The 23,384-nt window shown below is 39.0% G+C and overlaps 1 pseudogene; it reads right to left on the bottom strand.

Moving 5' to 3' along the window:
• Positions 1–21,452: 21,452 nt before the first annotated feature.
• LOC101837092 lies at positions 21,453–22,906 on the bottom strand (annotated as a pseudogene).
• Positions 22,907–23,384: the final 478 nt, after the last annotated feature.

Genomic DNA, 23,384 nt, shown 5'->3' with positions numbered 1-23,384 from the left:
AACAGAAGGATACATAATCTTAAATGTTAGATCTTAAAATGAATCAAAATTTCAAAATTTGATATGAAAGTGCATTTGGGAGCCAGTGAGTGGGTAAAGGTGTCCAATACCTCCTGAAATCCATTTAGCATTGTCCTCTGACCTCCACACATGTATGTATAGCACACATGCCTCCCACACACACACTAATAGTAGATAACAAAAAAGTTGCATTTGGGAATGAATACCATCTGTAAGAACAAATCATGAGTTTTTGAGAAATACTTTCCACAGGGTGAAGAAAATGTTCCTAAAAAATTAAAAATGTTGTCAAATATTCTTTCAGTACTGAATCTATTAATATCTCTCAGCCAAATGAAGCCCCAGTAAACCAGAGCAGTGAAAAGAGTGCTGGACTCAACTGAGATCTTCCTTTGTTTTGGTTTACTAATGAATAGCCTTGCAAAAGAAATCCCAGACTCCATAAATAAGCGGGTGTGAGTTAATAGAGACTCTGAATACTTCTTAACCAAAAGAGAAAATAATATACCACAACAACGAAATAGCAGGAATTCAATATTGATGGTCTCAATTCCAACCAATAAGAAGACACAGACTAACATACTGGATTAATGTCATCAGAGCGGCTCCTACTGGCTGTTGACTGGAGCAGATGCAGAGACCCATAGCCAAACACTAGGTGGAGAGAGAGCCCAAATTGGAGATCTCCACTGGGTCATTCCCATTGGAGCTCCAAGAGCCTTGTGAAGATGGGGAAGAAGAATTGCAGGACCCAGGTCTACAGAATCAAACAAAGTAGGGCTTGTAGGGCTCACAGAGACTGAAGCACCAATCATGGAGCCTGCATAGATCTGCACTAGGTTTTCTGCATCTGTGTTATGATTGTTAGTTTGGTGTTTTGTGGGACTACTAACAGTGGGAGTGGGGATGTCTCTGACTCTTTCTCCTAGTCTTGGGATCCTTTTCATCCTATTGGGTTGCTTTGCCCAGCCCCGTGTTTGTGCCTAGTCTTATTGTATCTTTGTAATGCCCTGTTTGGTTCATAGCCCTCGGAGGTCTGCTCTTTTGGAAAGGAAATGGAGGAGGAGTGGATTGGGAGAGAGAGGGGGAAGAAGGGAACGAGGGGAGTAAAGGAAGGGGAAACTAGTTGGGATGTATTATATGAGAGAAAATAAATTAAATTTTAATGCCTAAAATAAACAAATAAATGATTTTAATATAAAACACATTGAATTAAAAAGGTAGGATCCATTTTTCTGCTGAATCCAAGAACTACAACTCACAATAAAGAACAGACATCATGTTAGGGTACTGAAATCAAGCAAATGGAATCAAGAAGAAAGCAGACTTATCTATTTTACTATCAGACAAAATAGATTTAAAGCAATTAATCAGAAGAGATAGGAAAGGGTATAGCATAGCCATTAAAGGAAAAAAATCCAAGAGGCTATTACAACTCTAATCATTTGTGCCTAGACAGGAGTAACCAATTCCATAAAAGAAATACTTCCACAACTAAAATCATATATTGATCTTAACATAGTGATATTGGGAAACTTCTATACATTATTCTTACCAAAAGACATTATATACAATCAAAAATTATACAGAGAAATGCTGAAGCTAAATAACATCATAAATCAAATGAACCTAACAGACATCAAAGAACATTCCACATGAACACTAAAGAAAATACTTTCTTCTCAGCATTCAATGGAATTTTCCAAAAAAAGGACTGTGTTAGAACACAAAGAAGTATCAACAGTTATAGGAAAATGGAAACAGCACCTGCATCCCATTTGACCATCATGAATTAAAGCTAGATATCAACATCAATAGAAATGATAAGTATACAAACTCATGAAAGCTGAACCACTCACTACTTAAATGAAAACTGGATCAAAATAGAAATCAAGAATGAAATTTAAAACTTTTTAGAACTGAAGGAAAATGAAAGCACAATATACCCAAACCTAAGGGGCACAATGAAGGCAGTTCTAAAATGAAACTCCTGAGAGTAAGTGCCTATGTAAAAGAACTGAAGAAATCTCGTACTTAACAATACACTTGAATACTCTAGGAAAGCAAGAAGAAATCAGAACCAAAAAGAGTAGACAGGAAGAAGTGATCAAACATGGTGCTGAAATCAATAACATAGAAACATCAACAATGAAAGAGTTAATTCTTTAAGAAAAGCCAACAAGATTGAAAACATTTTGATGGGAAAGTCCTTCTGTGTATATGTCAATAAAGCACTGTTGGCCAATAGGGAAGCAAGATAGTGGGACTAGGAGTCTAGGAGGATTCTGGGAAATGTAGTGAAGAGAGTCGTAGCCATGTGATCTCCCAGGAGCAATGGGCACTTAGGAATGCATCCTCAAAAAGATAAGTCCTTATAAAATATGTATTAGTAATTATGGATTAATAATCAAGTCGGAGCTAGCCAATAAGAAACCAAGCAAACAGCCAACAGCTTCATAATTCATATAGTGTCTTGTACATTATTTGGGGACTGAAAGTGGCAATAGGACCCAGATGGTGGGCAGGAAGACTAGACGCTACAACATGTAGTCAAAAGACAGAAAGAAAAGATGCAAATTAGTAAAATTAGAGATGAAAATAGACATTAAAACAGACTCCAAGGAAAAATGGAGTCCATAAAGACATAACTTTAAAAATGTGTGTTCTCCCAGACTGTGAGAACATGTGAGGGAATCCCTTGATATATGCAATCTACCAGAGTTAAAACAAGAGGAAATAAACAAGTAAAATAGGCCTATAACCCCTAGTTAAAAGGAAGCAGTAATTAAAAATCTCCCAACTAAACTAGTACAGTACAGAATTCTACCAGACTTCCAAAGAAGAACCAATGCCAATATTCCTCAAATTATTCCACAAAATAGAAACTGAGGAAACAATTCTTAATTCTTTTTTCAAAGTTACTATTACTCTAATAACAAAAACCATATAAAGACCCAATAAAAAAGAAAATTATAGAACCATATCTCTTATAACTCTATATGTAAAAATTATCAATAAAATACCTGCAAACAACACCTAAGAACTATGATCTAGGTGGTTTCATCCTAGAAATGCAGCATATATAAATCAATAAAAATGATCAGCCACATAAAACAGATTAAAGGACAAAACTACATGATCATCCCATTATATGCAGAAAAGGTCTTTCACAAAATCCAGCACCCCTTCATGATGAAAGTCCTTGAGATACCAGGAACCCAAGTAAAGCCTAAATCCCAGCACTGAGAAGGGGAAGTGAACACAAAATCTCACCTCTAACCAGAAAGCTATTTGCAAATAATACCTCCTGGGAAAGAGAAAAACAGTTTTCTTCAATGGAGTGTCACCAGGTGAATCAGCCACACTCCAAGACAGACCCATGGCCCAGGCCAACACAAAATGGATGCCACGTGTTGTTCTGTGCACTTTTTGTTTTAATATTTTTGCCTTGTTTTGACCTTTGTTTCTTGTTTTTTGATGTGCATTTTTAGAGAAAAGGGTAATAAAGCTGGGTGGGAAGGGAGTTTGGAAGGATTTTGGAGGAGTTAAGGAAAGGGAAAGAATGTGATCAAGATACAGTGCATATAAAAAGTTATTTTTAAAAGTGTGCAAGTTAGCAGTGTCTACATTCAGGCCACTGCTCTCATATGAAAGATTGAGCTATAACTGACTAGGTTCAGGAAATCAGCCAAAGTTGGTTACAAAGATATCAGTGTCAGGCCAACAGAGACTTCCCAAGAAAGAACATGTTCACTTATCTGATGGGACATTCCAGAAGTTTCAAAGAGTTTGATGTCCATATAAAATTAGGTCGTGTCCCCCAAATTAATAGTTTTATGAAGTCAATATGTGAACTGAGTCATCTAATGTTATCTTTAAAACATCAGTTTGTCTTGTGATCAAAGAAAATAGTACTATAAAAACAAACACATTTCCAAATTCTATTGATTTCTTTACAATAGTGTTTATCAATAATACTTGTTTAGAAATTACACTAGATAGGAAAAGAGATGCTTTCATCCCTCATGTTAAAAGCTGGTCCTTGCCCTAAGTTCCATATAACATGGGCAGGTTCTGTTTCTAGCACTGTATAGCTTCAAAGGCGTAGCTTTAAATAGAGAATATCTCATTACTTCTGGCATGGGCAGAATAATAAAACAGGCATAAAGATAATGTGTGACATGACCTCATTGGCATTTTTCTTTTCCCATATGATACCCAGGAAAATGAATTTGCCTTTTATGGAAAAGGCTATAGATGAAGAATGACCCTATTTGAGTCATCCATCGTGGAAGCAGGAATGTAGTGGGAAGAGCCCTGAGAGATAGCCATGGGCCCCATTTCCCATCTGAAGCTTCTTCCCACTTTGTCCTCTGAGACGAACTGTGCAATCTTGAGCACACCAGTGCTCTTGGGCCTGTTTGCTCTAGTATACAGTAAGAGTGTGAAACTACATGTCTCAGACATATCTTCCTATTAGACCTTTCAAATAGGTCCTGGACTGAATCAAAGTGAGTAAATAAAATGTCGTAATTTTTTTTTTGGTTTTTTGAGACAGGGTTTCTCTGTGTTGTTTTGGAGCCTGTCCTGGAACCCGCTCTGTAGATCAGGTTGGTCTCGAACTCACAGAGATCCTCCTGCCTCTGCCTTCCGAGTGCTGGGATTAAAGGTGTGTCCCACCAACGCCCAGCAAAATGTCATAATTTTAGACACAACACAGTTCAGTCTCTTTATGTGGCAGAAACAGAATAATCACTATAAGAGAAGAGAATAAAGAATTGTACTTGGAAGTCAGAAGTGTGGGTGAGGGGTGTTAAAACTACAATAACAAGACAAAGCAGTACCTGACCCAAACTGCCAGCTGTATAATGGTGATCAGCCCAAGCAGGTCCATTGATTTTTCAGAGTCTCAAAAGTTAGTGTGGGCTCAGAAAAGTCTCTGAAACAAGATTCTTACCTTCTTAGAGAGTGTCCATGGATTTTGTTTACAGCTGAATATTCAGGGCTTACAATAATCACTAGAAAATAAATTTATTTATGTTTGATGTATTGGAAAGCTGAGAGTAATAGCCAGATAGTAGCCACACTGAGTTGCAAAATTTGTTCTAAAGCCTTGGTATGTGTTTATTCATTCAGTCCTTCCAAAAAGTGTGTAGAACCAATGAGGGTTTTATTCCTCTATGACCAGGAAGCTTCCACACATAGCGCATGATGGGGCCATATTGTAGCCAGACAATCTCAGTAAAGCATCCATTCATATAAACACCGCAGTGCACTGCTTCATCTAGCTTGATGCCAGCACTTGAGCTTATGATCATGGCTATACTTGTGGGATGCAGAAAACAGTTGTCTTCCTTTAGAAACGCGTGTTATAAAGAGGTCTGTTGTTAATGTGATTGATCCCTTCGGGCTACCTTTCCCTTGCACCTGATTTCCCCATATGCCCCAATAAAATCAGTTATATGAGCAAGATGGCTCTTACTGTTAATCTCCTCCCAATTCTGTATTTCAATATATGTCAGGAAGAGCCAATCCCATGCTGAGTAACAAGAGCTTCAAACTCAAATGCCTCTGGTTCTCACTCAAGACAGTTTGTAGAGCCACCATCCAGTTGTGGTTTTGTTTGTGTTTAGGAGGATTTTGTTCTATCGTAGGACATTCACATTCCAAGTGTCTACAGGTCAGCAGCGGCCAAACAAAATAGTTCAGAGGGTGAAAGGCCAGCAGTTTTCAGCTCCTATGCCATGGCTGAGAAATGGGTCAGTGAAAATGCCACCAAAGAGGCTCAACTGATCTCAGGATAAATACATAAAATAAAAAGGGAATGAATATACAAAGGGGAGATCAAGAGGAATCGACCACATTATTTGCAATTGAAAAGGGAGGCTAGTTTCTTTTTAATTTTTAAACAGGGTCTCCATCCTCCCCCCAAAAAAACTATCAACCTTTCTTTCATCAATATTGTTTCATCTTCACATAAGTTGTATATTTAACACAGTTTGCAGGGGAAATCACTTTTTTGTAGTTTTGTTTGTTTGATTTTAAGACATGAAGCTCAAAGCAAGCTTTCTATTACCACCATTTTCCAATTTACTACATATTGATAGAGTCAAAGCTCCCCTCCATGGAGATAACATCTGTCATCTTCACAGGTCTCATTCTTCCTTCTCAAAGTTTCAAGGGCAACCCCCAAAGGAAACGCCCTGAATGCCAAACAACAGGAGGTGACATAGGGAACACTTAATTCTTTCTGCCTGGAGATTGAACAGGATCCCCATGTGACCATAGAAGCCTCCAGCACAGTGATCAACAAGAAACAGTCTCACCAAGTTGTGGTTCTGTGGAAGGAAGCTCCCCAAGTTCCTCCAGTTAAGAAAATAAAATATTTCCTTGTGTTCAAAACAAAGGTCTTGCTCAACTTCTATTTCAGAAATTTTTAAAATTTTATATCACAAAGTCAGGTAATTCAAAACACTTTCACTTATTTATTTACGTAAGTTATTTAACAGTGCCAAGATATTTCAATCGATAGCTACAATGCCTACTATTGATTTTGGAGAACCATGACTAATCTGCTATTTTAAGCAAACTTTGTGTCACTCATACTATTTTTAAAGAAAGCTAGCGGTTTAAATATGCTATTGTAGACATCTACAAAGCAAGTTTTCAGGACTGTCAAGTGGTTATCATATATTCACCTCAATTTGTATGCCTTCTACATTCACAGGACTGTTCTATGAAAAAGAAATGATTACTTTGAGACAAATTCTAAACTATTAGAGAAAAAATCATTATAACCACTTCACTAAGTAAAAACTAAAATAAAAATGAGGGTTCATACTTTTATCTACATGTACTTAGAAATACTTGGGTAAGAAATAAGCTGAGTCAACTCTATGCCATCTATCAGAGGGCTTTAAGTGAAAGACTATACTTGAGAGCCAGGGTATCTCACTCTCTCTACAGTGATATAAAGGATTTTAAAGGGCCTGGGACTTTGTATCAATACAAATCCTTCCAGAAGGACCTCTCCCATCTGAGAAAATAAAATTCAGATTACTCCTACTCAGAAAAAAGGTGCTTCACCTGTAGCAACTTTATACCACAATAATAATGACAAAGGCACCACGATTGGTGGTAGTCTGGGGCAGAGAACAGAAAAAAGGAAAGACAGAGCACTCACCACAGAGGAACTGCTGGCATAAGTTCCCTAAACATGGATGGGCTCAATGGAGCCCAGCTCTCCATGTGCTCTGCACCAGCAGAGTCACTGGAACGTTGAACAACACAAGGAAGGTTTACAGGAAGCATTTGAGCCATTTTCCTACAGTGTTGGAGATTACTTGTCTGGGTTTCTTTTATCCAACTTGTCCAAATAAATAAATGCATGCATGCATACATACATACATACATACATACATACATACATACCAGTTCAGGAGAAACAATAGCTGTGGCTGGAAGTCATGGAAAAACCTTGGCCAGTTCACATGCTCTCCTTATGCTCCTTTTCCACCTCAGAAGTCACAAGAAACACTGACTTAAAATACAGGGCACCATCCCACAATGAGGGATGCTCTCTCAGCCTGGACTCTTGAAGGAGGGCCTAGACCCTACCCTGAATGACATAACAGACTCTGGCTTCACCCTCCCTGGGGATCGGAGTGTAGATTGGGTCGGGAACTGGGGGGCCTGGTGGGGTGGGGTGAGGAGGAGGGGAGCTGGGATTGACATGTGAAACAAACTTGTTTCTAACTTAAATTTAAAAAAAGGAAGAGGTGGAAAAGGGCTATAATTGTACAAAATATAATCCCCCCATTACCAAAAAAAAAAAAAATACAGGGCACATACTAGACACTTACCATGTCTGTCTACTCCCTTTCCTAAGATCCAAGCAGGGGGAGTGGAAGGCCAAAAGGGGAGTGCCTTAGATTGAATTTCTTGGGACCAAACATTAGCATGGAAAAGTATGTGCAGGTTTGTTAGGAAATAGTCGCTGGAGATAGACGTGTGGAAATGAAGAAAGCGGGGTGTGGCAGACAGAGGAGCTGGTCAGAATTGGGGACCTGAATCTATGCCATGGGGACTCTGAAGCAGGGGTGCCTTTTAGGGGTATTGTGACTTGAGAATCCGGCCCAGGTCTTTATATCTCAGCCTCCCTTTGTCATTAGCTCTGGAGCATCCACTGGGGAAATGCATAATGTTAGCTGAGAAGATCTCTATCCCTGACTATTCCAGTGAGAGATGCAGCCACAAGCAGTAAACAGCTGACACCCCCTGCAGTTGAGGAATGGACGCATCATTCCTATTTTCTAACAGATGTATTAGCTCCTCGGAGTGCAAGATCTGTGTTCTCTGCAGTCTACCCCTTCCATCATTCAAAGGCGCTAATGTCTAATAGAAAAATTAACCCAGCTGGGAACGGCTTTGCCAAGACGCTGTGTTTCCTTAGGATTGTTAAATGTTAAAGAAGCAAATTATAAACTCTATCTGGCGCCATTGACCTTTGAAGCCATAACTAAAATTCGTATTACCTCTATTTTGCCTTACCAGTTACGCCAAGCTGGATGGCCTACCTGGTGGAGTAACAAAATGAACATCATATCAGGGTTGGGTCTGCACATTATTCACTCTTGGAATTTTTCATTCTTTTCCAACGGGACCAACATTGTCCTACCGACACTGTCATCTTCCTGTCATGCCTCTCCTTTCTCTTGTCCTTTGTAAAGGGTAACAAATATAATTGGAAATTCCTCAGAGAGCTGGGCATTCATTGAGCCTCATTAAACAAGGATTCCTTTATGACTTTTGCCTTGAACAAAAAATCATTGAAACATTTGTCTTTTTAACCTTCTTGCCACCTCAGACCCTGAAATGTTAGGTATTGTTCCTTCCAGTTTGGTGCATCATTCCCTTAGGTTAACCTTTGATAATGCTATAGTAAAAGTCAGTATCCAAATTCTGCTTTGGAGCTGAGAAAATCACTGTGGTTACTGTTTCCACCAGATGAATGTTTCAGTCTTGTGGCACATACACCCAGCCTGGGAAAATAGAATATTAGTGATGCTGTATTGTATGGAAGAGGCCAAGTAAGTCAGGAAACCAAACTGAAAGAAGCAATCAAGCCTTTGTTTGCTCACCATGGTAACAGAAGCAAGATCTTAAGCAGAAAAGGTTGGGTCTCATGGTGTTCCTTCATATGATGTTTTTTATAACAGAGATGAGTTTCAGGTAAGGATCAGGTGACATGCATCATAGTTGGCAGAGCAAGACTGTGAGAAAAGATTGTATGAAGGCTCCTGTCAGAAAAGGAAAAGAGGCCGGGGGAGTCAGGGAGTGAGAAGGCATTGAGTCAGAATAGGTCTTTAATACCCTACTTGCTTTGGATGCTTTCAATGAATCTACTCAGGCTAATATGCAGATAGGCACTGAAGAAGCCCAGCAGATCTGGGAGGGAAAGGGGAATCTGATCTTTCAATACAACTTCCTACAAAGGTTAAAAACTCTATGTGTACCAAGACTGGGGTAAGGAAGCCAGCTTCTCCCTACTGCCATGTAGCCTTTGCATTTGCCTGTGTTTCATGGGATTTTTACCTGGAGTTGGACTCTTTAGAGTGTAGACTATGATGATTTTGCTACCTTACCCCCAGAACAGTCACACCCCTACTGCTGTAACAGTCCACTGGGTAGTCATTTGGTCCCACCTAATTTCCAAGACAAGGGTGAGGAACAATTTACTACTTGTTAAGAGATGGGTAGAGAATGAGAAATACTGATGTAGGGTAGAAATACCTTCCACAAGCTCAGTATCCAGCCAATAGCCAGCATTTGTTATTCTAATTTCTCACTTTAAAACTGAGCAAGGAAGTGATTTCTATGAGCCTGCAAGCCTGAGTTCAGTACTAAAGAATTTTATCATTTAAAAAAAAACTGTCATACAGGTCTTTCACCTATTTGGTTAGAGTTACCCCAAAATATTTTATGTTATTTGTGGCTATTGTAAAGGGTGAGGTTCCTCTGGTTTCTTTCTCAGCCCGTTTATTCTCTATGTATAGTAGGGCTACTGATTTTTTTTTTACTTAATCTTGTATCCTGCCACATTACTGAAGGTGTTTATCAGCTGTAGAAGTTCTCTGGTAGAATTTTTCTGGTCACTTATGTAAACTAGCATATCATCTGCAAATCGTGAAAGTTTTACATCTTCCTTTCCAATTTGTACACCTTTGATCTCCTTTTTCTGTCTTATTGCTCTAGCAAGAACTTCAAGTACAATATTGAAGAGATATGGAGAGGGAGTGCATAACCTTGTCTTGTTCCTGATTTTAGAGGAATCACGTTGAGTTTCTTTCCATTTAGTTTGATGTTGGCTTTCAGTTTGCTGTATATTACTTTTATTATGTTTAGGTATGTTCCTGTTATCTCTGATTTCTCTAAGACCTTTATAATGAAGTGGTGCTGGATTTTGTCAGCTTCTCCAGCATCTAATGAGTTGATCATGTGATTTTTCTTTTTCAGATTGTGTACATGGTGGATTACATTAATGGATTTTCATATGTAGAACCATCCCTGAAACGTAGGATGAAGCCTACTTGATCATGATGGATGATTTTTCTGATGTGTTCTTGAATTTAATTTGCCAGTATTTTATTGAATAGTTTGGGATTAATGTTCATGAGGAAGATTGGTCTGTAGTTCTCTATCTTAGTTGTGTCTTTGTGTGGTTTGGATACCAAGGTAATTGTAGCCTTGTAAAAAGAGTTTGGTAATGATTCTTCTGCTACTATTGTGTGGAACAATTTGATTTAATTTTGGTAAGTGATACCTATCCAGAAAATTTCCATTTCTTTTAAATTTTCAAATTTTGTGAAGGACAAGTTTTCAAAGTATGACCTAAAGATTCTTTGGATTTCCCCAGTGTCTGCTGTTATGTCCCCCTTTTCATTTCTGATTTTGTTAATTTGTATGTTCTCTCTCTGTCTTTTAGTTAGTTTGGATAAAGGTTTGTCTATCTTCTTGATTTTCTCATAGAACTAACCAACTCTTTGTTTCATTGATTTTTTGTATTGCTTTCTTTGTTTATACTTTATTGATTTCAGTTCCCAAATTGATAATTTCTGGGTGTCTATTCCTACTGGGTGAGTTTGCTTCTTTTTGTTCTTGAACTTTCAGGTGTGGCTATTCTCCAGTTTCTTCATATGGGCACTTAGTGCTATGAACTTTCCTCTTAGCACTGCTTTCATAGTGTCCCATAGGTTTGGGTATGTGTGTCTTCATTTTCATTGAATTCTGGGAAGTCTTTGATTGCTTTTTTTATTTCTTCCTTTACGCAGGAGTGCTGCAGTTGAGCATTGTTCGATTTCCTTGAGTTTGTGGGGTTTCTGCAATTAGTGTTGTTGTTGAATTCTAATTTTAAGCCATGGTGGTCCGATAAGATACAGGGGGTTATTCCAATTTTTTTGTATCTGTTAAGGTTTGCTTTGTTGCCAAGTATGTGCTTGATTTTAGAGAAGGTTCCATGTGGTGCTAAGAAGAAGGTATATTCTTTTTTGTTTGGATGGAGTGTTCTATAGATGTCTGTTAAACCCAATTAGGTCATAACTTCTGCTAGTTCCTTTGTTTTTTTCTCACCATCCAGCGGTGAGAGTGGGGTGTTGAAGTCTCCCACTATAAGTGTATAGAGTTTAATGTGTGATTTGAGTTTTTGTAATGTTTCTTTTACAAATGTGGGTGTCCTTTTATTTGGTGCATAGATGTTCAGAACTGAGACGTCATCTTGATGGAATTTTCCTGTGACAAATATGAAATTATCTTCTTCATCTCTTTTGGTTAGTTTTAGTTTGAAGTCTAATTTGTTAGATATTAGGACAGATACACTAGCTTGTTTCTTAGGCCCATTTGATTGGAAAATCTTTTCCCAACCTTTAACTCTGTGGTAACATCTGTCTTTGAAGTTGAGGTGTATTTCTATTATGCAGCAGCAGGATGGATTCTGTCTTCATATCCATTCTGTTAGCTTGTGTCTTTTTATAGGTGAGTTAAGACCATTGCTATTGAGGGATATTAATGACCATTGATTGTTTATTCTTGTTTTTTCTGGATTTGGTTTTGGTGGTGGTATTTTGTGTTTTTCCCCTATTTCTGTCTTTTGGTAAAGTGAGATTATCTATTGCCTATGTTTTTGTGAATGTGGATAACTTCCTTGGGTTGGAGTATTCCTTACAGAAATTTCTGTAGGACTGAATTTGTGGATATGTATTGTGTAAATCTGGTTTTGTTATGGAATATCTTGTTTACTCCATCTATAGTGATTGATAATTTTGCTGGATATCGTGGTCTGGGCTGGCATCCGTGGTCTCTTAGTGTTTGTAGAACATCTATCCAGGACCTTCTGGCTTTCAGGGTTTCCATAAAGAAGTCAAGTGTAATTCTGATAGGTCTGCCATTGTGTGTTTCTTAGCCTTTTCCTTCCCTGCTCTTAATATTCTATCTTTATTCTGTATGTTTGGTGTTTTGATTATTATATGGTGAGGGAACTTTTTGGGGGGTCCAGTCTATTTGGTGTTTGGTAACATTCTTGTACTTTTATAGGCATGTCCTTATTCAGGTTGGGAAAGTTTTCTTCTGTGAAGAAGATACCAGAAAATGGAAAGATCTCCCATGCCCTTGAATAGGTCAGATCAACATAGTAAAAATGGCAATCTTACCAAAAGCAATCTACAAATTCAGTGCAATCCCTATCGAAATCACATTATAATTCTTCACATACCTAGAAAGAATAATACTCAACTTTATACGGAAAAACAAAAGACCCAGGATAGCCAAAACAACCATGTACAATAAAGGAACATTAGAAAGCATCACCATCCCTGACTTCAAGCTCTACTGTAGAGCCATAGTAATAAAAACAGCTTGGTATTGACACAAATATAGACAGGGAGACAAATGGAAACAAATAGAAAACCCTGATATTGATACTCCTATGAACACCTGATCTTTGACAAAGAAGCTAAAACTATACGATGGAAAAAAGAAAGCATCTTCAACAAATGGTGCTGGCATAACTGAATGCTGGCATGTAGAAGACTGCAGATAGATCCATACCTATCACCATGCACAAAACTTAAATCCAAATATATCAAGGACCTCAACATAAATACAGGAGCATTGAACCTCTTAGAAGAGAAAGTGGGAGGGAGGTACCCTTGAATGAACTGACACAGAAAACTACTTCCTGAACATAACACCAGTAGCACAGACACTGAGATTAACAATTAATAAATGGGACCTCCTGAAGCTGAGAAGCTTCTGTAAGGCAAAAGACACAGTCAACAAGACTAGACAGCAGCCCACGGAATGGGAAAAGATATTCACCAACCTCACATCTGGCAGATGGCTGATTTCCAAAATATATGAAGAACTCAAGAAACAAGTCTCCAAAACACCAAAGGATCCGATTAAAAACTGGGATACAGAACTAAACAGAGAATTCTCAATAGAGAAATCTACAATGGCTGAAAGACACTTTAAAAAGTTGCTCAACATCCTTAACCATCAGGGAAATACAAATCAAAACAACTCTGAGATATCATCTTACACCTGTCATAATGGCTAAAATCAAAAACACCAATGACAGTTTATGCTGGAGAGGATGTGGAGAAAGGGGACCACTTCTCCATTGCTGGTGGAAGTGCAAACTTGTACAGCCACTTTGGTAATCACAATGTGGTTTTCCCAGAAAATGGGAACCAATCTAACTCAAGATCCAGAAATTCCACTCTTAGGCATATACCCAAAGGATGCACATTCATACAACAAGGATATCTGCTCAACTATGTCCATAGCAGCATTATTTGTAATAGCCAGAACTTAGAAGCAACATAGATGCCCCTCAACTGAAGAATGGATACAGAAAATGTGGCATATTTACACAATGGAGTACTACTCAGAGGAAAACCAGAATGGAATATTGAAATTCGTAGGCAAATGGATGGAACTAGAAGAAACCATTCTAAGTGACATAACCCAGTCACAGAAAGACAAACATGGTATATACTCATGCATATATGGATATTAGACATAGAGAAATGAATTACCAGCCTACAATCCACACCTCCAGAGAAGCTAGGAAACAAGGAGGACTGTAAGAGAGGCATGCATGGTCCCCCAGTGAAGTAGAAAGGGACAAGAACCCCTATACAAATGGAGAGCATGAGGCGGGGAGAGAGAGGTAGGCAAAAGAGGAGAGGAGAAGAGTAGGGGGGAAGAGAACATGAGGGATCAGAAAGATTGAATGAGGAGATAAATAGAGGAGAGCAAGAAAAGAGACACATCAATAGAGGGAGCCACTATAGGTTTAAAGAGAAATCTGACTCTAGGGAACTGTACAGAGATCCACAAGGATGACCCCAACTAGGACCCTAAGCAATAGTGGAGAGGCTACCTTAAATGCCCTTCCCCTATAATGAGAATGATGACTACCTTACATGCCATACTAAGGCCTTCATCCAATAGCTGATGGAAGCAGAAGCAGAGATCCACAGCCAAGCACTAAGCCAAATTCCTGGAATTCAGTTTCAGAGAGGGAGGAGTGACAAACAAAGGGGCCAAGACCATGCTGTGAAAATCCACAGAAATAGCTGACCTGAGCAAGTGGGAACTCATGGACCCCAGTCTGACATCTGGGGAACCAACATAGGCTCAAACCAGGTCCCCTGAATGTGGGGGTCAGCTAGGAGCACTGGGCAGTCTATGGGGCCTCTGGCAATGGAACCAGGATGTATCCCTAGTGCACAAACAGACTTCAGGAGCCCATTTCCCTTGGAGGAATATTCTCTTAGCCTAGATACACATTTGCTCAACATCCTTAACCATCCTTGATGATCCCTCCTGCAAATCCTCACCCTCCCTAGAGAGTGGAGGGGGGATAGGATGGGGGGCCAATGGGGGAGCATGGGAGAATGGGAGGGAGACAGAACTGGGATTGATATATAAAATAAGATTGTTTCTAATTTAGATAAAATTCATTATTAAAAAAAACTGTATCCTACCTTTTCCTGCCTGCTTTTCTTTTTAAATGAGTCCTCAACTAGATAGAACCTACCAGAAAGGGAAGTGGCTAGTTTTCTCCAAAACATTCCAAAATAATAATAATGAAAATGATAACAATAATAATAATAATAAAGCCAGCTATTTCTGGAGGCAGAAAGTTGTCCACCTATCCAAAGAAATGTTGTGTATTGTGATGAAGCGTTAGAGGACCTCCAAAGTAACTACTCAGAATTCTGAAAAGGAACTGCACCTCTTTCCAGCAAACTGGCACATTTGTTGCTCCTGAGAGACACAGTAACACTGAACTCATCCAAGCAACACCAGATGCACCATTCCCTCGAAAAATTCCCACAGGGTGCTCTGGAGAGAATAACCATTCTTTGACTTTAATTAAACCTGAAGGAGATAGCCTTGAGGCATTGGTAGGAAGGGCATTGATGTGAGAAGATCTGGAAGCCTCTTTGCTAAGAGAAACACCTGCATAAATCAATCAAATGGAAATGTTTTTACACTTAGGGTTTTTCATTTACACTTAGTGTGTTTTTACAAAACGCTAGGTACAACAGTATCATTTGGTTTTTGTTATTGTTTGTTTTCAAGACCCAGGTCTTACTATGTCATTTTGGCTAGCCTTGGATTGTTTCTTATTGGGCCACATTTTCATGGCTTATTTTTCCCTAAATTCCTCTTTTGCTTCAGATTATTCACTTTTCATTTTGATAGTAGGTGCTAGCCACATCTCCCCTGAAGAAAATGTTGCTCTTCAAAAGTAAAACTATTAGGGTGGCAACTGGATGCATGTACAGACATGCAGATCCAGGTATGTAATAGGTATAGAAGATTTCCACAGGCACTGTCACTAACCTATTAAGGTATTTCTATCTTAGATGATGAGATGCCAAACTATTTCCTATGGAAAGATGGCAGTTCCTTAAGAAGTATTGTACTCCTCATTCTGCTGAGGACCCAGGGATGCTTAGACAAGTTTTTGTGTTAATTCCCCTGCTTAGAATTCTGTAGTGTGTGACTGGATGTGCCAGTCTGGAAGGCAGAATTATAGTCACAGTTTTTCATGGGAGTCTGAATCTCTCATAGATGAACATTGCATTTCCTTTCCCTTCTCTAATTCAGTGGGTGAAGATTTTCTATCCTCTTGTCACAGTGGACTGTGTCACAGGTGTACTCATAGGCTTTTCTTCTGCTTCCCACTGGGCTAGATCCACCAGGATCTACATCAAAGACTTATGGGGTCCCTGGGAAATCAGGTTCTTGTCAATTTTCCCCTCAAGCTTTGAATTGTTTTAAATTCTTTCAAGCTCAAATAAGTATTAGTAGTGAACCATATTACACAACTATTTGTTGAGAGAATAGTTTCTACAGTTAGTCAATCCTCCCGACTACTTAAATTATATCTACAATTGATATTCGTATTGTGGACTGGATGTTTTCATCCCTCAAGATACACATATTAGAAGCTTTAACTCCCAATATAGCTATATTTGGAGGTAGGACTGGTTGTGGTTTGAAAGGGGCTCTAAAGGTTGAATGCTTGGTCCACAGCTACTTACATTGTTTTAGAAGACTATGGGACATAGGAGCAGACATAAGTCACTAGAGCCAAGCCTTCAACAGCTATGTCTACTCATGATCTGCTAATATTAACACACCAGACAGCAATGGGACTGCTCACATCACCATGGCTTCCCCACCATGATGGATTATGTCCTATGAAATTAGGAGCCAAAAAGAACTCTTTCTGTAAACAACTTTTGTCAGAGATTTAGTCACAGTGATAAAGAAAGTAACTAATATAGGTTCCTAAAGAGGAATCAAATCTTAGTGTATTTATAAGTATGGGAACCTAATTCTGATATGGTTAGTGTCCCTATAGGAAGACATACTGATAGTTTAGTTTCTTTCTCTGTACACACTCACCAATAAAAAAAAGTCAGGTCAGAAGAATGATAACATAGTCACCTGCAAGCCAGGAGCCAGGAATTGAGTAGATGCTACTCTGAACTTGTTCTCCCTAACCACCAGAAATATGTAAAAATAAATTCATATTGTTTAAGTCATACAGCATATGGATTTTCATTGTGAAATCCCAAGCAGACTAAAACAATTGGTTTTTCTCTTTTTACTTTCTCAAATTTTCTTGAGTGGTTAATTTATGCTGCTTCTGAAAGGGGTATTCATTCTGCTACGTACATGTTTCGAACTCACTGCCTTTGGGACACATTAGGACTTACACTATTTTTGATCTTTGGGGATGGTCAAGAACTTTTTCTGGCCAGTGAAAAGAGCTAGCCTATGATTCATCTCATTTCGCTCTCCAGCTGGGTGGTCATAGCAATGTATAACATTGAGTTTATGTATAATATTAGGGTTTCTATCATTCAGGTTCTTGGGTAGCTATGATTAACAAGGAAACACCATACAGTAACAACTAACTAAAATAATTATGTGGTTTCTGGAGCTAGTTGTTACTGCAGCATGCCTTTGCTTACTCTGGCATGTATATCTTCTACATTATGTACACACAAAATTGGACCTTTTAAAAGTAGAAAACATCTGCTTTGGGACAGAACAGACTGTACTTAGAATACACTGAGTTAAGTTGGTTATGGAAAAAAGGAAAAAGCACAAGTTTATCATTCTAAACTCAAGTTATTCGTCATATGGCTTTGTGTTCAGTTTCAGGTAGTGCTATCTTCAGAGCACAGGAATTCCTGTCTCCATAAACACACTTGCTAAGGATTCCCACCCTAGGGAAGATAGCTCTAAGAAGATTTTCACCTGGAGGAGCTGAGCCCAAATACTATCTGCGCTTCTGTATTTCCAGATCACTGGATTGCTGAAGAAGGAGATGCCAAAGGCATTGAGCACACTACATACCACAGGGGAGGATTTTAAACAATCAAGGTACAGGTCATTCGTGAGTTCTTAAAAAGAAAATACAGTTGAAAAGAAAGAAAATCACATGCTTTCAGGACATTAATCTAAGGAAATGCCAAGATACTCTGAATAGTTTTTGTCTGTGTAGATTACTTGTCCTATTTATCAGTCTTACAGTTCAAAAAATACCCTAAGAAGTGGGGTATAAGGCACACCAATTAGAAGGAGCTTTCTATAAGCAGGAAGATTGGTGTGTTTGATGTGTGTCGGAACAGACAATTCAAAGGCCCACTCAAAAATACAGCACAACTTCCCTCTTAGCCCAATATTCATCACTTCACATAAAATATGAATAAAACACTGGACATTGTTTCTAAAAGAATAACCTGTTACAAAAATGGCATCAATGAAAAGTATGGGAAAGGCAGGAGCAGTCAGGCAGTTAGTCTATGAATGTCATAGCACAAATTTTTCCATTAAAAGCAAATGCCCCACATAAAATGATCTGTTTCACAGAAACTACCCTGTGTTACGCTGTCTGAGAATCAAGCTTAGGCTATTCCACATATTAAAATGAGCCATAGTCTGTGCCTTGCTAGTTACCATCTTCCCCATTTTACATGGAGTTTAGGTTGAAAAATGCAATCTGCAACTCCCTAATGAAGCGAATCTCCTCACCAATGTTCTCAGGAACATGCCATTCTTCTTGCTTGTTTGAAAAACACCCAGGAGGCAATAGGGCTCAGGCCTCGCCTACATCTGCTGGCAGGATGCTATAAGCCTTGCTTTGCAGGAATACTCAGTTACTGAGATGGTCAAGAGGACCCTCAAATGGAAACATTAGCAAACTGGGATTATCTGGACGAGTCCACTTTCATCCCTCTTTTGTTCCTCCATCTTGATTGCTCTGTTTCTGCCAAGACCTTGTTTCTTTGAAGTCTTTGGGTCTTTTAAGTCAACAGTGTATTGGTTTCAGATGCATATATCAGAGCTATTTCCTATTATCATACTTCAGCAATTTCCTTTCCTTTCCACCTTATATTACAGAGTCTTATCACCTCAAGCAGGATTTAGCTAACATCCCAAATGGCTTTTGTGTCACATTTTTCTTATGTGTTCCTCAGTGGCTATCTCATGTAATATGCAGGGCCCTAATACAAGTTCATTATTAAAGCAAAGGCTATCTTTCTCGTAGTGGTATCCTCATATGTCTCCTCCACTTTAGGCTAGTTCATAAACATCACTATCAAATAGGACCTCATTCCCAGATAGAAGTCAAGCATCTATCACTTCAGTGTCATTTTAGAAGCAAGAGAATGTGCCCATATCTAAGGAATCCCTCTCATTTCCTGAGTTACATCATGAATTTGTGCTTGTAGCAGTCATTGGTAAGGGACTGACTTAACTTGGTCAGGACTATCCTCTCTGATGAGCCACCCTTCTGAAGGGACATAGCTAATACAGAAAGAGAGATGATAATAATCACGATTGGAATTCTGTTTAAAATGATGGAAGTGATGAGTGTGGTGTGGTTAACCATGCTGGAATTCTAATTCAACCTAAGTACTTACCTTTCCTAAAGTCTGAGCTTGTAGACCCATGCAGCACAGATGCAGGATGCTTGTTAACCACCATTGACATCTTGGACCTCATAATACCTGTGGACACTGCATTTAGTAACAACTTCTATCCCATGCCCTGGAAGGGACATTTTACACCTCGGTGATATTTCTTCCCTGGAAGTGTCATCCCTCTCTCAGTCTGAAAATTGTTTCAGCTCCCACCTCATAGAGACAATGGGTGAAATGACACAAGAACTCCATCAATTTTCAAAATTAATTCAATGAGCCTTCTCACTCCATTTGCTCCTTGCCATTTTCTTCTTCTTCTTTCCTATCACAATGAAAAGACAACAACAAAACAACCACAGTTCTTTATCCTAAGTATAACTGAGTCTCCTTTGTAGATGGTGTCCCTTCTCCATTTTCCAGGACTTTTATGAGACTATGACCTCTATACTCTATTTTCAGTCTCCCCTTTACTGACCAGTTAATATAAATAATATGTGGTTCTATCATTATAAAACTCATCATTTAAAAAGCGCATGCTTAAAAAATTTAAAAGTCCTCCTTGATTTTGTATGTCAGCCAACTCCCATGCTTGTCTCTGTTCTCTTCTTAGAAGGAAACTTCTCAAAGGCGTGATCTCTGCTTCCTGTCTCTTCTCCTTGTACAACCACACAGCCCAAACTGCTGAAATCTGGCATCTATGCTATCATCCGATTAAAGACCCACTGTGATCACAATGATGTCATCATCACCTAGCTCATGGTACCTACTAATCAGTTATTACTGACCCCTGCTGAGGTCTGGATGTTTGTATCAACCACCTGCTCCCCGCCAGCACACACACAAGCAAAATCTGTATGTTGAAGCATAATCTCTAATGTGATAGCATTAAGAGATGTGGTGTTTGGCAAAATGACTACGTGTTGAGGTCCCCGCCCTCATGAATATAGTTAGTTTGGTTGAGTCCTTATAAAAGAAGCCTCAGATTATTTGTTTGCTCCTTTGCCATGGGAGGACTCAAGAAGATGTCATGAGGCAGCCAAAAATGGTGATGGATGCTTGTAACCCCATCACAGCAGAGGTGGATGTGAGAAGGAAGGAGGGGAAGAAGGAGGGAGAGAGGGGCATAATGAGATCATGTGCATAGAACAGAGACTTATCAAATGATGAATTTACCCTTGGTCTTTAATTTTCTCATCCCCAGAATTGTGATTAATGAATTTCTGGTACTCATAGATTACCTAATTTTCTCTATCAGTTTAAATTGCCAAAGGTATCCATCTAAGAAGAATTAGATTTACTATTGTTTACTTGTTCTTTTATATAAAAATGTTTCCATTTATATTTATGCCACTGTATACTCTCGTGTAATTCCTGTGTTCTTTGACCCCCTGCCTGCCATTTAGTATTAGGGGATTTCAGGCTTTGTGCCGGCCCTCTTACCTCCTTACTTTCTAGAAACTTCTAGAGACAGCTCCTGCTTTCATGCCTTCAATGACATTCTAGGTGGCAGATGAACTGTGGGGTAAGGCCATCTAAGCTTTGTCCTAGACTTTGCTGCAAAGGACAAGCTATGTAGCTCAGCCATTCACTAAGTCCACTAAATCTCAACATTGACATTCATAAGTAGGGATGTCTACCACATAGGACAGCTATTAGGATAGAGATAATGAGTACATCACTCATAAAACAATGCCTGTGTCTATTAAGCCCTCACATCTTTGGTTTTTTTCCTATTAAACTTGTTTAATGGGTCTCAAAAGTAGGTTGCAGATTTTTGGTCAAGTCTTTTCTATTAAACAGTATACTGATTTTGAAAACTAATAACTTAAAACTAGCACACACACACAAAAATGGTCCATAGTCTCCTTTCCTCCTGAAGGTTTTATGATTCAGTTATCATTAACCAGTTTTTTACTATTAAACTTGGATGGCCAATTGAGACAAACAGTTTGAGACCACTCTTCCTCCACTGATTAAGACTGGAATCGTAGATGCTAGGATAATATGTTCATTTAGTCTTTGAACTTTCTGGGTAGACCTGGTGCCAGCTCCAGCAGTCTTCTTGTCCACAGCTTTGATGACACTCACAGCAACTCTCTGCCTCATTCCATGAGCAGCTAAATGACTGGGTGGAAGATAGTCAAAGAAGCTCTCAACGCATGGGCTTGAGAACCGTATCAATAATGACAGACACAGCACCCCATTTCAAAAATTCAGAGCCATCTTCCAGCTTCGTCCCAGAATGGTGTTCAGTCTTTTCTTCTAGCTCAGCAAACTTACAAACCATCTGAGCTGTGTGAAAATCCAGTACAAGGGCATACCAGCATTAGTCTGACCAAGAAGTTTCATGATAATTACCTGAGCAGTGAAGACAGCTGCTTCTATGGGTGGGTCATTTTTGCTGTAACCAGCAATGCTGTCATGTCTAACATCTTTGACAGACACTTCCTTTACATCAAAGCCTACATAATCCCCAGGAAGAGCTTTACTCAAAACTTCAAGATGCATTTCAATAGACATTACTTCTGTTGTGACACTGATGGGAACAAAACTAATCACCATGCCAGGTTTGAGAGCACCAGTCTCCTCTCTGCTCACAGGGTCAGTAGCAATACCATCAATTTTATAGACATCCTAGAGGTGCAATTGCAGAGGGTTGCCAGTTGAATGAGTTGTTGGTAGGATACAATACAAAGCTTACATAAATTTAGTTCCACTGGCACTACCATCTTTTTGGGTGTCTTTCCATCACTTGAACCATGGCATATTAGCTCTTTACTCCAGCATGTTGTCACCCTTCCAATCAGAAATTGGCACAAATGCATCTTTGTGTCAGGGTCGCTGCCAATTTTCTTAATGTAAGTGCTGACTTCCTGAACAATTTTCTCTTATCTCTTCTAGCTGTCCAGTGGTTTGGTGGAATCTATTTTGTTGGCACCAATAATTAGTTGTTTCACACCCAGAGTGTTAGCCATAAGGGCATGTTCACAGGTCTGCCCTTCTAGGAGATACCAGCTTCAAGTTCACCAGCATCAGCAGTAACAACCGAAATAGCACAGAAATCTTGAGCTGGGCCTATACTCATGTTTTCAAAAAGTCTCTGTGTCCTGGGCATCATGATAACCACATGGATTTTCTGATCTCAGATTTCCACAGGGAGATGTCAATAGTTACACCACACTCACATTCAGCTTTCAGTCGGTCCAAGACCTAGACATTCTTGAAGTAGCCTTTTCCCATCTCAGAGGACTCCTTTTCAACTTTTTGTCAATTCCACCATATTTATAGATGAGATAGCCAATAATGATGGGCTTGCAAGAATTTACATGTCCAATGATGCCAAAGTTAATATAAGCCATTTCCTTTCCCATTGTGGCTTAGAAGTAGCAGTGATTTTCACAACGTACACAGAATCTAGATTCAACTACATATGTATACACACACACACACACACACACACACACACGAAAGAAAAAGAAGAAACATGAGGGAAGGATTGAACCAGCAGGAGTCGGGGAGGTGGGCAATGGGGAGTAATGGGCACAAGTATGAACAAAGTACAAAGATACATCCACATCAAAATGTTACATCATTTTGCATCATTTTGTACACTGCTTAAAATTAATTTTACATTGATGATATAATTTGTAGAAAGCATCACGTAGCTGACCTGGGCTTCATAATGAAATCTTGCCTAAATAAATAAAACAAAATGAAAGAACTTTCTTAGTTAGAAAAGGCATAGAGATACAGAAGTTGTCCTAATGTCAACTTCTACAACATGTTAGTCCTCAGCCCAGCTTGGCACTAGAATCACCAGCACAGCCTTTTCAAATAAAATTTCCTGGA

This window comes from Mesocricetus auratus, unplaced genomic scaffold (genome assembly GCF_017639785.1).
Source record: "Mesocricetus auratus isolate SY011 unplaced genomic scaffold, BCM_Maur_2.0 Super-Scaffold_100010, whole genome shotgun sequence".
Classification (NCBI taxonomy): domain Eukaryota; kingdom Metazoa; phylum Chordata; class Mammalia; order Rodentia; family Cricetidae; genus Mesocricetus; species Mesocricetus auratus.
This window is presented reverse-complemented; position numbering and strand designations above follow the sequence as displayed.